Consider the following 16,649-nt stretch of genomic DNA (forward strand, 5'->3'; position numbering starts at 1 on the left):
AGTTGATTTTTTCTTGTAAAGCCATCTTATTGATCATCAAATTATCAACTTAAATAGTTGCTATTAAAACTAAAAATTGGACAAAGAAACAAACTATTTCTATCAAAATTAAAATAACTAATTAGTTTCCTAGCAAAGATAGGACTCCTAAATTAAATAGGATTGTACGTAAAAAAGATTGGAGAGAAAAAAATAGAGAAAGACGTGCATTCCTAAAGCAACTCTCAACAGATAGTCCATAGTGATGTAAAATTTTTGAGTGGATTTTTGCTTATTATAAGGTAGAAGTTACTTTGACATTATTATCTCAATTTCTTTGCGTCTCTTGGAGATAAGTCATAAAAAGATTTGTAATTTTCAAATCAAGATAATGGTTTTCTTTTTGGAACATATTCTTGATCCAAGCTTAATGAAATCTCTAATATAAAGTTAAGATGATATCTGTTTATTCCATTTTATATGCTCGCTGACATCAAAAACTATTTGTTGTTCAGAAAAAAGTTTGAAGCTGCAGTGCTCCTAACTATTGAGATGTTTTGGTAGGCTTGCAGCTGCTTTGCATGATTTCAACATCGATTGATGGGTTGATCATATACTAAAACAAAAAAATACGGTAAAATATCGAGCCTATAATTGATTTCTTCATCCTACGGTATATTTGCTATTGATTAAAACTAAAATATAAGATGGTGGTTTAAATTATGTCGTTTTTGGCCGATTTTCGTTTTTTCCTAATTTTTTCCTCTTCTATGTAGAGATCATAATTGATATTCTCTGATTGAGGTGTGTTATCTATAGAGAAAAAACTAACAATGATGACAATAACATACTCAATGTAATCCTACAAAATAGATCTGGGACAGTAGAGTGTAATTCCTACCTTGGAGGTAGAGAAGGTGTTTCCGTCAGCAGATATGTTGATTTATCTCAAGTAAGAAAAAGCTAATACGCAAATCTAACCTAGTTTTTCTAGTTCTTTTTTTCTTTGTTGCGATCATTATCATTTAGCCCACCCCTTATGTAAAGTAATGTGATTTATTTGCTATCTATTTCTTTAGGATCCGATGATACACAGAAGTCCTATAGGTTAAGACATCGTACCCATAAATTATTTGGGTCATCTCACAAGGCCATGATCCGCTCCCTTTCGTGTGACTCACAGTCGAGAGGGTCTATTTCTACTCACTATGGGTCCATGGTATAAAGCTGTCTTTTTTATAGACATTACTTTGACTTGTCCATTAAATTTTAATAATCATCTAAAGAAAATTTTACTTCATCTAACAGAAGGTTGACCTAAGCAAACTCGAGATAGCTGCACTGCAGAGATATTGGCGACACTTTAACCTTGTAAGTTGATTACAGTAACCATTAGTTTGCTGATCATCATTTTTATTAGTAAGTGAGAGTAACTTCATTTCCAACTTCTTTTCTGGTCATCTGAACAGAGGGAAGCCATACCTAACCCCTTAAAGAGCAATTGCTTGATGTTGTCCAAAGGCACTTCATATCCTAAGTACATTCTTAATTATCTACATGCTGCTACTTCTGTGTGTTCTTTATTTGATCTATTTTAATGTGATGTTCATCGCGCTTGATAATTTTCTGGCACTTCCATAAAACACGAGTTTTAGGTATCCTTCTGTACTTCTGTTCATAGTTTTCCTTTCCTGTTTCACCATATTCTTAGTATAAGAAATTTGGTGCTTGTATTGTATCAACTTCTGTTAAGTATGCCATCTAAAGTGATTAGTCAATTTTGGCATAATGTTCTTCCATATATCGTTTTTGATACATGTAAACACTTTGTTGGTCCTATGCTTATGTCATATTATGCTCTTGATTTTTCAAATTATACACTCTACTGACTATTGCATTTGTCATTTTTTTTCTAGGTGAAGTAATTGGACGAGTTGCAGGTAATTGTGGGATTCGTCCAAGCAGCCAAGAGACTCAAGACAAATAGAAAATTAACAAAGAATAGGTAGGTATTACACACTTGAAAATTCTACTTTAAACACATTTTCTTTTATGGTTTTACATAGTGTATATGTCTTCTTATATTTATTTTCCTTGTATAATTAAGTTGCAATCACTGTTGCTTTTCATAAAAAAATAAAAAAATATTAGTAAACTTGAAAATAGAGATATAGGGGCCAGATATCCACTATGGATGGTTTTCTTTACCGCTTTGGATTACACTGCCAAAAGCTCTTAATGAGCATAGCTGCTGGATTGATAATGGATTTTTTCCCCTCTCCTCGATCTTTTGTTGGTTTGTTTTGAATTTTTTCTTTATATTTGAGCAAATTTCAAGCATCCTTTGGATCCACAACACTAAGGAAGGCTATTGAAAGAAGTCTTAAGGCACAAAGGGCTCTTCCTCATAAAACTTGATACATTATAAAAGAAAATTTTCTCTTTGGATCATTTATTGTTGAGAATGTCTTAAGTAACCAAAAATGACAACACTTAATTTGATAATATAGATGGTTCTTGATAAGTAGAACATTATCCATAAATAAGTGGAGTGGTTGATGAATTAAGCACCTCTTCATCAACGAATGTGAAGTTTTTCGAGTACCACTCGTTCATCGAGTAAATTCTTTTGTTGCGTGAAATCCTATAACCAAGATCTTTATTATGGAGATGCGATCATTGAGCTTCACTGTGTTAAGAGGCACCACTTCGGTAATTGAATCAGTTAATTTGGTAATTATTATCATTGAGTCCACTGATTCAGTTATCGAGTCTGCTGATTCAGTCATCGAGTCCATTCCACTAATATCCTTCAAAATCAAAGTTATGATAACAGTAACAAATGATTATGTAATTAAATGTATTATATGATATGAGATAATTTTACCTGAATATGTGAATCTTGTTGGTAGATTAACAAAATAGTAGGAGAAGAAACAAGAGATACTAAATAGACACAAACAGTAAACCACAAACAAACAAATAAAAATAAAATAGCTTTTAAGCTGACATAGCAATTAATATTGTGTTTAACGTAAGTGAAAAGGTGAATTGTTGAAAGAAACTATAGCAAAAAAAACCTGAGAAGAAATTGATGGTGATGCAGGAAACAGTTTGATCGTGATGAAGAAAACAACACGAGAGCAGGAGCGAAAAAGGAGGAGACGAAGAAAATAGCAAACTACAATCGTATTTATAAGACTTGTCCTAATTTGAAATGTATAAAAAAAAAATTTGGGGTTAAATATAGGATTGTCCAAATTAAATTAGAGAAGGATTTTGCCATGTATAGGACTTTGCAAAATAACTATGTTAATAGGATTGTCCTAATTTAATTAGAGAAGGATTTTGTCATGTATAGGACTTTGAAAAATAACTATGTGAATTTGCCATTTTAAATTCTTACGATTTTGCCATGTATAGGACTTTGCAATAGAAGCATGTGAATTTGCCATTTCAACAATGGAAAATATTCTTACGGTATGTGTAATGGAAGCATATGATTTTGCCATGTATAAGACTTTGCAAAAAAAGTACATGAATTTGCTATTTTTGGGTCCAACATTGGACGTTATTTTAAAAAAAAAAAAAAATTATTTTTGGGTCCAACATTGGACGTTCTTTTAAAAAAAAAATAATATAGGACTTTGCAAATAAATATAAAAATTTAATATAGGACTTTGCAAAAAGACGATTTTGTTTAAAGAATAGACTTTTAATGGAGGGTAAAAATGTCAAACGTCAATTATAAGGGCCTTCACACTTTTAATATAATAGAGATAGAAATAGAGATAGAGACAGAGATTATAAATGTATATGTTTCTTCTTTTAATTGTATATGTATAATATTATATGTTTATACAAGATATAATTATATAAAGTATAATTGGTTTGTTTACGTTTGTACTTAAAAGGGCCAATTATGGAAAGAGAATCACCAATATTTTTTGTTATATAGAAGGAGAATATTGGGGAAAGTTGGAGATAATAATAAACATTAACTACTCTTCCTTTCCTTTTAAATTAAAATTAATTATATTGTATAAATGAGTTCTAAATATATTTGGTCACTAACTAATATCTATAAAAAGTAATTAGTAAAACTTAGAACGTGAAGTTAATTAAGAGTCTAAGGTGTCCATATGTGAAAATTTGTCTATTTTAAATTCATCACTTGCTTAAGATCAGAATTCATCATATAGTTATGATATTTTCGTATAAAAATGATTACTACTAAATAAATTTTCAAACACCAATTATTGTCTTGGACAAGTGAGTATGGACTGTAAAACCCAAATCTGCAATTCTCAAAAACGAGGCCAGGCCCATTTACGATGTCCATCCAGTTTCTCGTTCAGTTCTGGACTGAAAAGGCCCATTTTCATCTAATTGTACGCGTTCTCTCTCTCTCTCTCTATATATATATATTGTATTGTATAGTGTATATACATATACTATACATCCCTATACACAACATGTCCATACCATATACATCGGAGTGTATATGTAGTGTATACTTCAATCATTTTTGGTAAATTAAACGGCCTAATGTTATATATTGGTAACTATCCTTTATTTTAGACACATATATAAAAGAGGGAAAAGGCCTATATATAAGTAGATTGGTCCCGTTATTCTTAAGTAGGATTCAGTGGAATATCTCGTAGAACTTCTTTATATAATGTAATTTACTTTTTTGCGTCAGATTATACTCCAAATTCAGGATTAATAAATCAACAAAAGAGAAAACTGGATCTTTGAATTTTCTATGGAACATGTAATGCGTTCAACTTGCTAAGAAAATAATTACAAGTGGTTTTGATCTTTTGTGACCAACAAAATATGCACATGAAATTAGATTAGTCAATAGTCAACTTGGTTTATTTTTTCTGCTCTTGTTAAAGATGAAAAATAAAAAAAATGGGTGAAAACAAAGAATAAAATCATTAGATTCTTAAGAGCAAAGATCTTTTCTTGTGGATATTTTTGGTTCCTTTCCAATTGGTATATTTAGGGAATAAAATAGGAGAAGGGAACTATATTCTGTTGAGATAAATAGGGGACCATATGGCCTTTGGACTATTTAAATTGATTTGGTTCTGATAGCATATTAACTTAATTGCTACAAGTGTTAGTACACTAAATGGCGGTGCCTTATTCTCAAGAATAATCTATCAATGATCAAATTATTTCCACTCTTCTCAAGAAACGAAGACACTAACAAAAAGGAAAATAAAATGTGACTAAATTGTAGCCCAATTGTACTAGCTAGCTGTCTACTCATTCATCATTTCAATTCACTGATTGGGTTGAATTTCTTATGGAGTAATTGTCTTATAATAATGTATAAGACGAACTAGCTATTAAAATTTTAATTTCAGTTAATTAATATATTATGTGAAAATATAAGACAAAAATTAAAGGAGATAAAGAAATGTGGTACTACTATTATTTATATGTCGGCTGATAAGTGATAAGAATAATTGTACACTATACTAGTATCTTAGAGATAAGCACGTGAAACTTTTCTAATATCTGCATATTGCATGCAAATCAAATCACATTTCAATTTTGATTGGTTTCTGAGATCTTATGATAGAAGCAATAGGGATTTGAACAAATCTGAGGACCTGCACGCTTGACAAAATAATGACAAGTCAAATCCTTTTTTTGGTCTATATCTCTATCCCCTCCAAAAGAAAAAAAAAAAATCCAAAACAAAGAGTTCTTTAATTATTGGTGAATGGAATATTCATGTAACTGCCATCTTCGGTCGTGGCCGAGTTGATTGAGCAAAGAATCTCCAACTGAGATTTTAGGGTTCGATATCACCTGCATGTATTTCTTGATTGAGTTTGTCGCATGAGGTTTGACTAATGTAATTTACGTTTTTTGTGTGGCCAACCACCGACTATTACAGTTGAACAGAGTTTACTCAGAGCACATTTGAAGAATAGGGATGGTGGTTTCCTTATTTTAAAAAGGAAAAGAATATTGATGTAACTGTTCAATTGGACTATGATTGCCAATTCGGCTTTGACATGAATATTAATTTTCCAGCTCATACTCTTTTGTTGTTATTATTATTTTTCTATTTTCATAGTAATTAGCTTTTCATTAGCATGCGATCTCAGTCAAAAAATGTACTTTTCGGACAGCTTGCTTGCTGTTGGTGGAAGAGTGACTAACCTATGATTTTGGATTATCCCTTTTTAATGTACACTTTTTATCAGTTGGTTCTAAGCAAATTAGTCCAGCCTTTTATTTTGTTTTTTCAATGGGACCTTGTGGGGTTCACACGGATTAAAATTTTTATTTTCAAATTAACTGTTGTAAAGTATATCATTATATTTTGTTAAGTTTCTTTTTTTTTTTTTTTATGGTCAACAATGTAATGACATTACTGACCAAAAAACAAACAAACAAACAATATATTGACATTGTGGTGAGCTGGCTCTTAATTGGTGAAGATCACCCAGTCATGCTCAGTATGTTCTTTTATAGAACTGTTGCATAATCTTAATTGGATTAGAAGTAACTTTCAACAGCAACAGTATATACAACCTATTGTAATCCAACAATTGGTAGTGTAAGGAGAGGGTGGTAATGTAGGGAGACTGGGAGAGGGAGGGTGGTATGTTCCTTAGTCTTCCACCTTGTGAAGGTAGACGGGTTATTTTCGATAAATTCTGACTCAAGTAAAGTATACTATAAAAAAGAAAAATATAGTAATACAGAAATAATAACAACAACACATAATAGGATAATTGAACAAAGAAAATAACAAGTAATAATAAAACTGAAGAACAAGGTAGTATGTGAGTAACAATAATAATCCTGGTAAGCGGCAATGGACATCGCTCGACTGCCTACTAATATTAATTCTACTTTAATCTCCAATCCATGTGCTCGATAAGCTGCAAGTGTGTCATGTCCAATCTAATCAGCTTCCCTAATACGTCTTTGGTCTATCTCTACCATCTCCTTATACCCATGAACGTCAACCTCTCCAGCTCCTCATTAGGATAAGTTTCTCCCATAATTATTTCTCTCTTTTTTTTTTTTTTTTTATTTCCCAACCAGTGTGCGGTACCCGCATTGGAGTCCCGATTAATCCGTATCGCGCACTGCAGGGCCCATTTGGGGGTGGCACTCCCAACAGAATTTTCTCCATACCCAGAGTTCGAACCCGAGAACTCTGATTAAGGGGGACTTTTTCTCCATACTCAGGCCGAGAACTCTACTGATTTAAGGGTGGAGTAGTCCAGTGACCTATTAGATGCCAAAATAAAAGAGAATCTTGAAATATCTTGATTATTGATAAGGAGTTCAGTATAATGAGGAAGTAGAAACGTGTTAGGATTATTATAATACACAAGGAAATTAAAGTCGTACATTTTCTAATTATACTTCCTATATTCTTTAGGGTGAGGGGATATTTTTGCATTGCGTAATTATCCCCTATTTCTTGCTACTAATGCTGGATTGCTGGTTTATATATTGCATTAGTTATTTTCTTTGAGAAAATTTTGAAAGCAAAGGTAAGAAAAATTATGTGCATTAATTAGAAAGATCAAGCTGAAGAACCAAGGTCTATTACTATATAATAGAGTAATTGTGGGCGTTAAAGGGGGTAAAGAAAGTCTCTAATTGGAGAGTTGGAGTATGCATATGAAGACAGTTAATTAGGCTTGAAAAGCCACTGAAGGGTAGTGGAATTTCGTTGATTCTAAAGGCTACTTATGATTAATAATACTAATTTATTATAATTAGATCAAAGAAAAGACTTCTGTTGGTAGTTTGAAAACATGGAAGCATGCTATATTATGATGGCTAAAAGCTAAAATATCAGTGCTGTCTGTTTATCTTGAAAAAATCTAATGAAATAATGTATTTAATTACAAACATTAAAAAAAAAATAAAAAAATAAGAGAGTAGGGATTGGGAGGAATTTTCAATATTATCTTTGTGAATAAGGAATGAGAGTAGTGGAGCAGAGGGAATGAACCAATATATGAAAATTCTTTTATGTATATGATTAGAGAATATATAATTGGTCAATTTGGCCATTATGCATGTGTATTTTTAAACGTTTAATTAGGAACCTGATACCTTTAGACTAACTAAATTTTGGAATCATCTCAAGAGTTTATATCAAGATTCGAATTATATATCATATTTAATTTGCTTTAGTTAAAATCAAGTACACCATTTTCTTTTTCGTAACATGTGAAATATTAATTATTAAAAACTAGAAATTAGGTTGAAGAGTACAATAGTTCCCAAATCGAGTCAAATTGTTATAAGTAGTAGTAACTCTTCTAACAAAATGATAATGATTGTATAACGTCTTCGGTTTACCTTTATGGTGAACAGAAAAATACCAATTACTTTTATTTGTTTAGTATATTATAAATAAATTTTAATGTTTGTTTGTTCACTTTAGCATATCAAGAGAAAAATAATCTTTTCCTCATATTTTATCCTTAACATTAACTACTTATTTTTCAATCATTATACATTAAGACTATATATTATAATTAATATGAGTACTATGATGAACTAATTAGAACGGAGGCTGGGAGCAGTAATTGTAAAGGAAATAAGTAAATAAATAGCATAATTAAGTTTGACTGTCCGGGACTTGATATTTCATGCTCTTTCGATATGAACAATATATTCAATATTTTCATAAGCGGGATATTAAAAGAAAAAGTATAAACAAACCTTATTCCTATGTCTGAATTGAGAGAAGTTGTCATTTAAAAAGAAAAGGGATAGAGAACGAGGCTTTTTACTAACTAAAAGGTAAGTATATTTATCTTTGAAAACTCTTTTAAGTTTTTGTTTTTTGGGTTATAAATCTGCAAGGGAAAAAATTCTACCACCTAATTACATCTATTCATATTTTCGAATCTTCAATATATTGGTGACCTTCATTTGTCAAGAAATCTGCATCGGATATGAATAATTTTCCCCTTGATGTTTTCAAACAGATATCTGCAGTGTTCAATAATAGCTTTTAGTGGATGCAACTGTATACCGCTTTGTTTATAAGTTTTGACAACAATCTAACAATTTGTATGCGACACACTAACATGAAATATAAATAAAGTTTTATTGTGCACATTTAAAAAAGGATAAACTTACAAGTAACATGGGATGTTAGTTGATTAATTCATAAACAATAATATTAATTTTATGAAAAATTATTATCGTACAAGTTTATAAGATTTTTCTTTTGTACTTAAAAAGGTCATGTAAAAATTGTTGCGCAGAGCATAATGAAGCCTCCCAAAAGCTAAGGTGCACTAAGCATTAAGGGAAAAATAAAAATTTGAAAGAGACATTAGCATCATTGATAATTATTAGTGGAATGAAAAATAGGTATGATCTCTCACTTTACTAGATATATCTCCAATAATTATGTTCTAAGAACTTGTGTAATTGCACTTTGATGAACATGATTTTGCAATAAAAAGATATCAACATAAGTCACTATAACATACCTTAATTAAAGATAAAGCTAAAAGTTGCCTAAGCACAAACAAACAAATGCAATCTATACCTTTTTAGTCTCTTCCCAACTTATTGCCTTTCCCTTTTTTCTTCAATTACATTATATAATTTTCTTTCTGCAATCTTTAATAACTTTTGCACTTGTATTTGTATTTGGTTTGGTTTGCTATGAATAGAGGATTTTTCAGAAATAATTTCTCTATCTTTTTAAGACAGTGGTAAATTTTGCGTATATTTTACTTTCATCAAATTTTAACTGTGAGATTTCATTAAGTATGTTATTGTTGTTATTATTAGAATTTTTAATAACTCTTGCTAGATAAACAAATAAATTCTTATTCGTACCAAATATTTATAATTAACTAATTCAATTTTAATTAGTTAAATATAAGATAAAATACATGCACATTGCTTGTCTGAAAGATACATGTCTAATATTCATTAATTCGTTTTAAACACTTGACCCAACTACATAATTAATTATTAAAAATAACATAAATTTCAGTCTTTTTCGGGACTAATTACTTTCTATGTCAATTCTTTTTAATATACTAAAAATTTTGTTTAGTCCATACGGATACATCATATTTTTTCTAATACATCACTTAATTTTTTATGAATACTTTCTCCATCCCAAATTACTTGTCCCAAATTGAGATGACATATTGATTAAGAAAAATAATTAATAACATAATCCCTCTATTAAATGGTGTTTATATTTTAATTTGAAGAAAAGGTAATTAATGCAATGGGTAAAACATAAAAAAAAATTCTTTCTTCTTGATTAATGAAAAAAGACAAGTAAAATGAAAAATCAAATTAGGAAATTTGAGATGGAGGGAGTACATCACATTCTTTTGAATATATCACTTAAATTTATACGGACACATTCTTCCAGATATATTACTTAATTTTATATGGATACATCATTCTTCTGTGATTTATCCAAGATTTTAATAGAGAGAAAGTAAAATAAAAAATTTATGTAATTAAAGTAAAAAAAAATTATGTAATTATTTAAGAATTGAGATTTTAAATAGTTATGATAAGTTAAATAGTGGTATTATTTAATTTTTTCAATTAATTAAACATCTCAATCAAATGAAAGAGCAAATGATGGTAATTTGAAACTTTGTGTTGCAAATTGTTTATTGTTCTTTTACCAAAATAGAAAGAAGGCTCGACAAGTAAGGCAATGGGTTTGGACCAAAATGCTCTATAGATGGAACTACAGCCATGCACCACGTGTAGTAATGACCCACTGGGCTCACTGCCCACTTTGGGTTAACCCAAAGATGCTTACCACAAGGAAAATGGAATTAAACATAACAACATTAGCCCACTTCATATGTTACTTTACTAAATAAATTCTCATACCCCACTCTAAATAGATAAAATTTTAGATAAAATAAAAAATAGAAAGAGGATTTTATTCCTTTTTCTTTATTTATGTATAATTAAAAGCACTTGAACTATAACAGTTGAAGAGTGTTGAGATTTAAACTCATATTAGTTAGAGCGTTTGAAATTCATCACTATCTTATCAGAATATCGAGATCATAACATGTAATATGAAACCACTACTTTCTTCATAATGTTATCACATAGCTGTCCTATTAGAAGAGAAACTCGATCACCACGGGGATTACTACGTGGGCATGGACAGAGCTACTTTAAGCGAAGGTTGATCGAGTGGACACTCTTATCGAAAAATTATATGATGTACAAAAATTAAGGGTCAACAAATATGAATGTATATTTAATTTTGCACATATTAAGAAGAAAATATTCACACCGTTCATCTAATTTCTGGCTCCACCACTGAGTGGCGGGGTGGGGGGTTGGGAAAGGTTCTTAAAGGGGAAAATGAGTGGGCGTGGTGGCACAAGTGGGTGGAGCATTTTGGGCCATGATTAGTGGGCCCAGATGAATCATCGCCAGGCAAAACTACAAATAATGTCACATCCAAAAGTGAAATTGGGCCCAGTGGGCGTCTCCGTTTTTTGCTTCTTGACTGTGGGCCCAATTCAGCATTTTAACCGAAATAATTCAAAGTTTATATTCCATTTATAGTTATATAGTATGACAGTTTTTTCAGTTAAAGAGAGTTGGGAAAACTCTCTGCACTCATTATATGCCAAGTAACCAACTTATTCTTGGCCATTAATTATGGAATTTTGAAGATTACAACTCCTCTTTTAACTTTTAAATATAAATATAATTTGGAATAAATCCCAAAGTTGAGATCAAGATTAGATTTGTTACTGGGGATCAAGTTTGATTCTGCCTAGATTCTAATAATTACTTCAACCAAATTAGATGGGCAGAAATAATCCTAACTTGTAAGCAATTCTTTTCTTTAAAGAAAGGGCAGAATCGACCATAGCTGCCCAATTGGAAAAAGAGGGACTTCTTTAATATGATGGAGAAGTAGCCAGTGGGCAATTTATTCACGTTCAATTTCATGAATCTTTTTCTTAACATTTTAAGGTAGCTCCACATAGCTAGTAGAAAAATCCAGATGTAATATGGTCCAATAACAATATCACTTGAATATAAGATTTTGGTTCTATTAAAACAACAAAATACCTAGTAAAATTTGGTAAAATTTCACAAGTTCGGAGAAGATAAAGTATACGCAGACCTTACCATTACCTCAAGGAAATAGAGAGGTGTTTCCGAGTTCTATTAAACCTCTTAATTTTGGTTCTATTAATCTGCTTAATAATTTTTTCGTACATGTTACTGTTCACGAGTTCGCCCCACCTAAAAAATAAAAGAAAAACTTGGTGATTTGATAGTCTTGATCATGTTCCACAAATAATTTGCCAACGAAGTGCTCTAGTATATAGGATATAATTCAAATTAGAAATGCTGGTGGTCGGTGAGTAGGAGAAGAAATATTATACATATAGGATGTGTTCGGTAGAAAGGAAAATATTATCTAAGAAAATAATTTATTTATTATTTATTTATTTATTTTTTGTATTCGTTATGCAAGCAAAATATATTATTTCAAAAATATATGTATATAATTTAGATAAATACTATCTGAATGGTGTTAGTGTGAGGGTGAGAAAGACACTCATTCCATTCATTTTTAAGGAACTTATTTTTTTAGAGAAATTATTTTCAAAATTTTTGACAAATCAAACATAAAAAATCCAGAGAAAATGTTTTCCACCGTACCAAACTCACCCATAGCTCTAATTTCTTCAACGAAATTGTGAGCATAGTAGCCGAAATTAAAGTTCTTATTAATTTTATTTGGTTAAGCTAGAGAAGCTAATGTGTCAGTCTATCTCTTGAAAAAAAAAAAGAGAAAAGCATACAAGAAGAACAAGTAGTGTCGTTTGTACAATATTTGTTAACTATATTTTATATATAATCTAGCTTTCCGACCAAATTTTATTAGAATATTAGTTATAATGTTCATAATCTTTCATCTTCAAGGTAATATATTACAATTATAGACCTTTTAAATTTTTTAGATTCATCATGTATATGAAATTATACATTACCTACTGCGACAATCACAAACAAATATATGAAATTGAAAAAAGTGTTAAAGACGTTAACTAGTATATTGAAAATGAGTGCATGATAAAGACACATACCTAAATTATATCTTAACAAGTTTGACAAATTAAATAACAGACTGAAAAGAAAAAGGACAAATGAAATAACAGTAGCTAGATTTGTCGAAAAGGAAAATAATGCAAATTCATGAATAGCATATGTTTTTTTTTTTTTTTGGTAAGGAATAGCATATGGTTATCGTGTCGTTGTTATACACACGAACTTAATACGCACATATATGGTGTAACATCAAAAATTATTTCAACTCGTTAAGCATTATTCTCTATGTCTATTCTCGAAAATTAGTTGGCTTCTTTAAGAGTTTAAGTGAAAGAGACTTGATTTTTTCATTACTTTTATTGAGTTTGAGTAAAACTAATATACACGGTTAATGTAAATAATTTTGAATGTTACATCAAAAATTATTATTCTGAATATCTATTCTCAAAATTTTGTTGGCTTCTCTAAGTGAAAGAGACTTGTCTTTTTCACTCTTTTTAATTGATCAGCTTAAGTAAATTAATATACATGATTACTGTGTAATAATTTTTATTTTATCAAATTAATTCTCTTTACCTATTATATTTTCCAGATATCTTATTCTCAAACCTTTAAATTTCACTTTTTAAACAAGGCCTAAATATACACTAAAAAGTTAAAACTCTTTTCTCGTACACGTAAAACATGAACAAATAGTGTGAACTTTTAGGAATCATTTTATGAAGTGTATTATTCACTGCCTGAATTTCAATTTGTTTGTCTTACGTTTTTTAATTTTCTAGACCATTTCAAATAAATATATTTTTTTTTTGACAACTTTTAATTTTAACTCTTCACATGACATATTGAAGATCACATGCTTAAAGGGTATTTTGATATATTGTATGTATTTTTAATTTAAGATTACAAGATTCTAAAGTGTTATTTATTTAAACTTTGTGTCAAGTCAAGATCCTAGTTTCAAATTAGGCTCAGCACATAGACAACTCCTTATACTTGTCACGATATTCCCTTTAGACATTTAAACTGAATCTTATTTCAATTGAATACATCAACTCCTAATTAATGTTTCGATTAGTCACATTCCATTCAAATTTGAAGATAATTTGATGTATGCTTTTATTCATTTATTAAATAGTTATGTAAACTACATAAAATATGATATCTCCTATAGTTATATCTTAGTTATATATGCATCAATCTCAAATAAAAAATACATGAGATTTTATGACTTATTTGAGAGTTGAGACTAGTGGATTAATAGAGATGCTTAACTAGATTGGTGATAGAATAATGGATTAATGGAAGGCAGTGGGAATGGTGGTAGACAACCAAATTAAAACGAAAGAAGTATATGTTAATTTGCATGAAATTCTTTAGAGGAATATGTTGAGTTATAGTTTGCGTACGTGATTAAACACACACATTACACATTGATTTGTTTCAATGACCGTGCTGCTCAAATTAGCTTTCGTACCTCAATTAAATTTAGGAATACCGCCATCTCGACTCACTACATACATATATCATATACACAACACATATATACTTATTTGTTTGTTTAAAAGTTAATGTTTGATAATTTGATGGATCTAAGTTATTTAGTTAAAAGAGAAAAAAAAAATATATCCTAGCTTGTTAAAGAAGCCACAACGTACAACACGCGTGCATATATGAACCCGGAACCAAAATATGCCCTACAATTAAAAGAAGTATCAATTTATGTCATATAAAAGAAAAGACACCAAAATAGGTTTTGTGCACTTAATAAGTGCACAATACCTTTACAATTTAACGGCAAATTTTTAAACGGTGTTAAGAAAAGTCAAACTTAGATTGTCCACTAAATAAGTGCACAATTCATTTTTTTGTGGATTGTGCACTTATTTAGTGTACAATTCATTTTTTTATGGATTGTGTACTAAATAAGTGCACAATTCTTTTTTTATTTTTTTATTTATGGATTATGCACTTATTTAGTGCACAATTCTTTTTAAAATAGATTGTGCACTTATTTAGTGCACAATCTATTAAAAAAACAATTGTGCACTATATAAGTGCACAATCTATTTACATGCTATTCTCGCAGCAATTCATTTTTTAAGCCATTTATATTAGTTTAAGCCATTTAAAAAAGTGCACAATATATTATTTTTTGTTAACCAACATATACTCAGTGTCGGCTCTACCTAATTAAAAAAAAAAAGGCAACTGCCTAAGGCCCCCAACTTTGACGGGCCTCATTTTATTTTAGCAATAATAGATCATAGTTTTAATTAAAAAAATATTAACTATTATTTGTAGAAAAAAATACTTCGTATATAAAATTAAAGAATTATTAGAAGAATTTTGATGTATTTAAAGTATGTCTCCATAAAAATTAAATGCATTAGTTATATTAACAAAAAAAATAATTAAAAGAATCATTTAAAATATTTACAACTTAACATCTCAAAATTTAAAATATAGACTTTATTAACAAAAATAATTTTCCTTAAAAATTTAAGGCTTCCATTTGATTTTTGCGTTAGGCCACCGATGTATTTGAGCCTCCCCTGCATATGCTAACTTGTGACTTCAATATGTGTCTTAAGCATACCAGTTTATCAAATGCCAATAGTGATATAAAATTATTTTTTTTCCAAAATTTCCCTTCTGTTCAACTATCTCTAGTTGTAAGAAAAATTTGTATAAGTAATATATACCCTTTAATAATGTCTTTTTTTTTTTTGTGCAAAGGAGATTCAATTAAGTAAAGAAGTTGTTCATTACAAGACAACGCCTAGTCAGGCATAAAATTAAAAGAGGATCCAGAGGAGATCCCGTTACTAGGTAAAAGACGGGTGAAAGTTTTCCCCTGCAATTCTTCCCAAAAAGCTACTCCTACACTAGCTGGAGGTGTGACGTAGACATGGAGTCTTTCAAAAAAGACCTGGCATGAACCCTGCTTCGCCAAAAGATTCGCTACTCTATTCTTCTCCCGGTAAGTGTGAAGAATCGGAGGATTTCCCAAGTTCCTTAATAGAGATCTGCATTCATAAACAAGCGCGTCATATAACATGTTCCCATTTTACACTATTTCAATAATTTCCTTGGAGTCAACGCAAACCTCAAGAGGTTTGAGGTTTTGTTGAAGAGCAAGATTTAGGCCCTCTTTAAGGGCAATGAGCTCCGTGAGGTTGTTTGTAGCATGGGTGAAGCTTTTACTAAAACCCACTACTCATTCCCCTTTGTCATTTCTGATGACCCCTCTAATTCCCGCCCTTCCTGGGTTACCAAGGCAAGATCCGTCAGTGTTAAGCATGAAAATATTAAGGGAGGGGGGAGACCAGTTGACATTGATGATGTTTCTATTTGCATGCCTGGGAGTGTTGCCTAAGTGTTGGTAATTCACTGCTTCTGCATAGGTATGCATAAACAGGGATTGGAGGAAGAGCCTTGGAAGAGGTTGACATTTCTAGCTTTTCAGAGATGCCATAGGCTAAACGGAAGGAGGATAGACCAAAAGTGTTGGAATTGAAATCCTCATTTTTCAAGCTTCTCCAAGTTGAAGCAAATTAGTAAAAGCCACA

The sequence above is a fragment of the Capsicum annuum genome, chromosome 4, assembly GCF_002878395.1.
Source record: "Capsicum annuum cultivar UCD-10X-F1 chromosome 4, UCD10Xv1.1, whole genome shotgun sequence".
Lineage (NCBI taxonomy): Eukaryota > Viridiplantae > Streptophyta > Magnoliopsida > Solanales > Solanaceae > Capsicum > Capsicum annuum.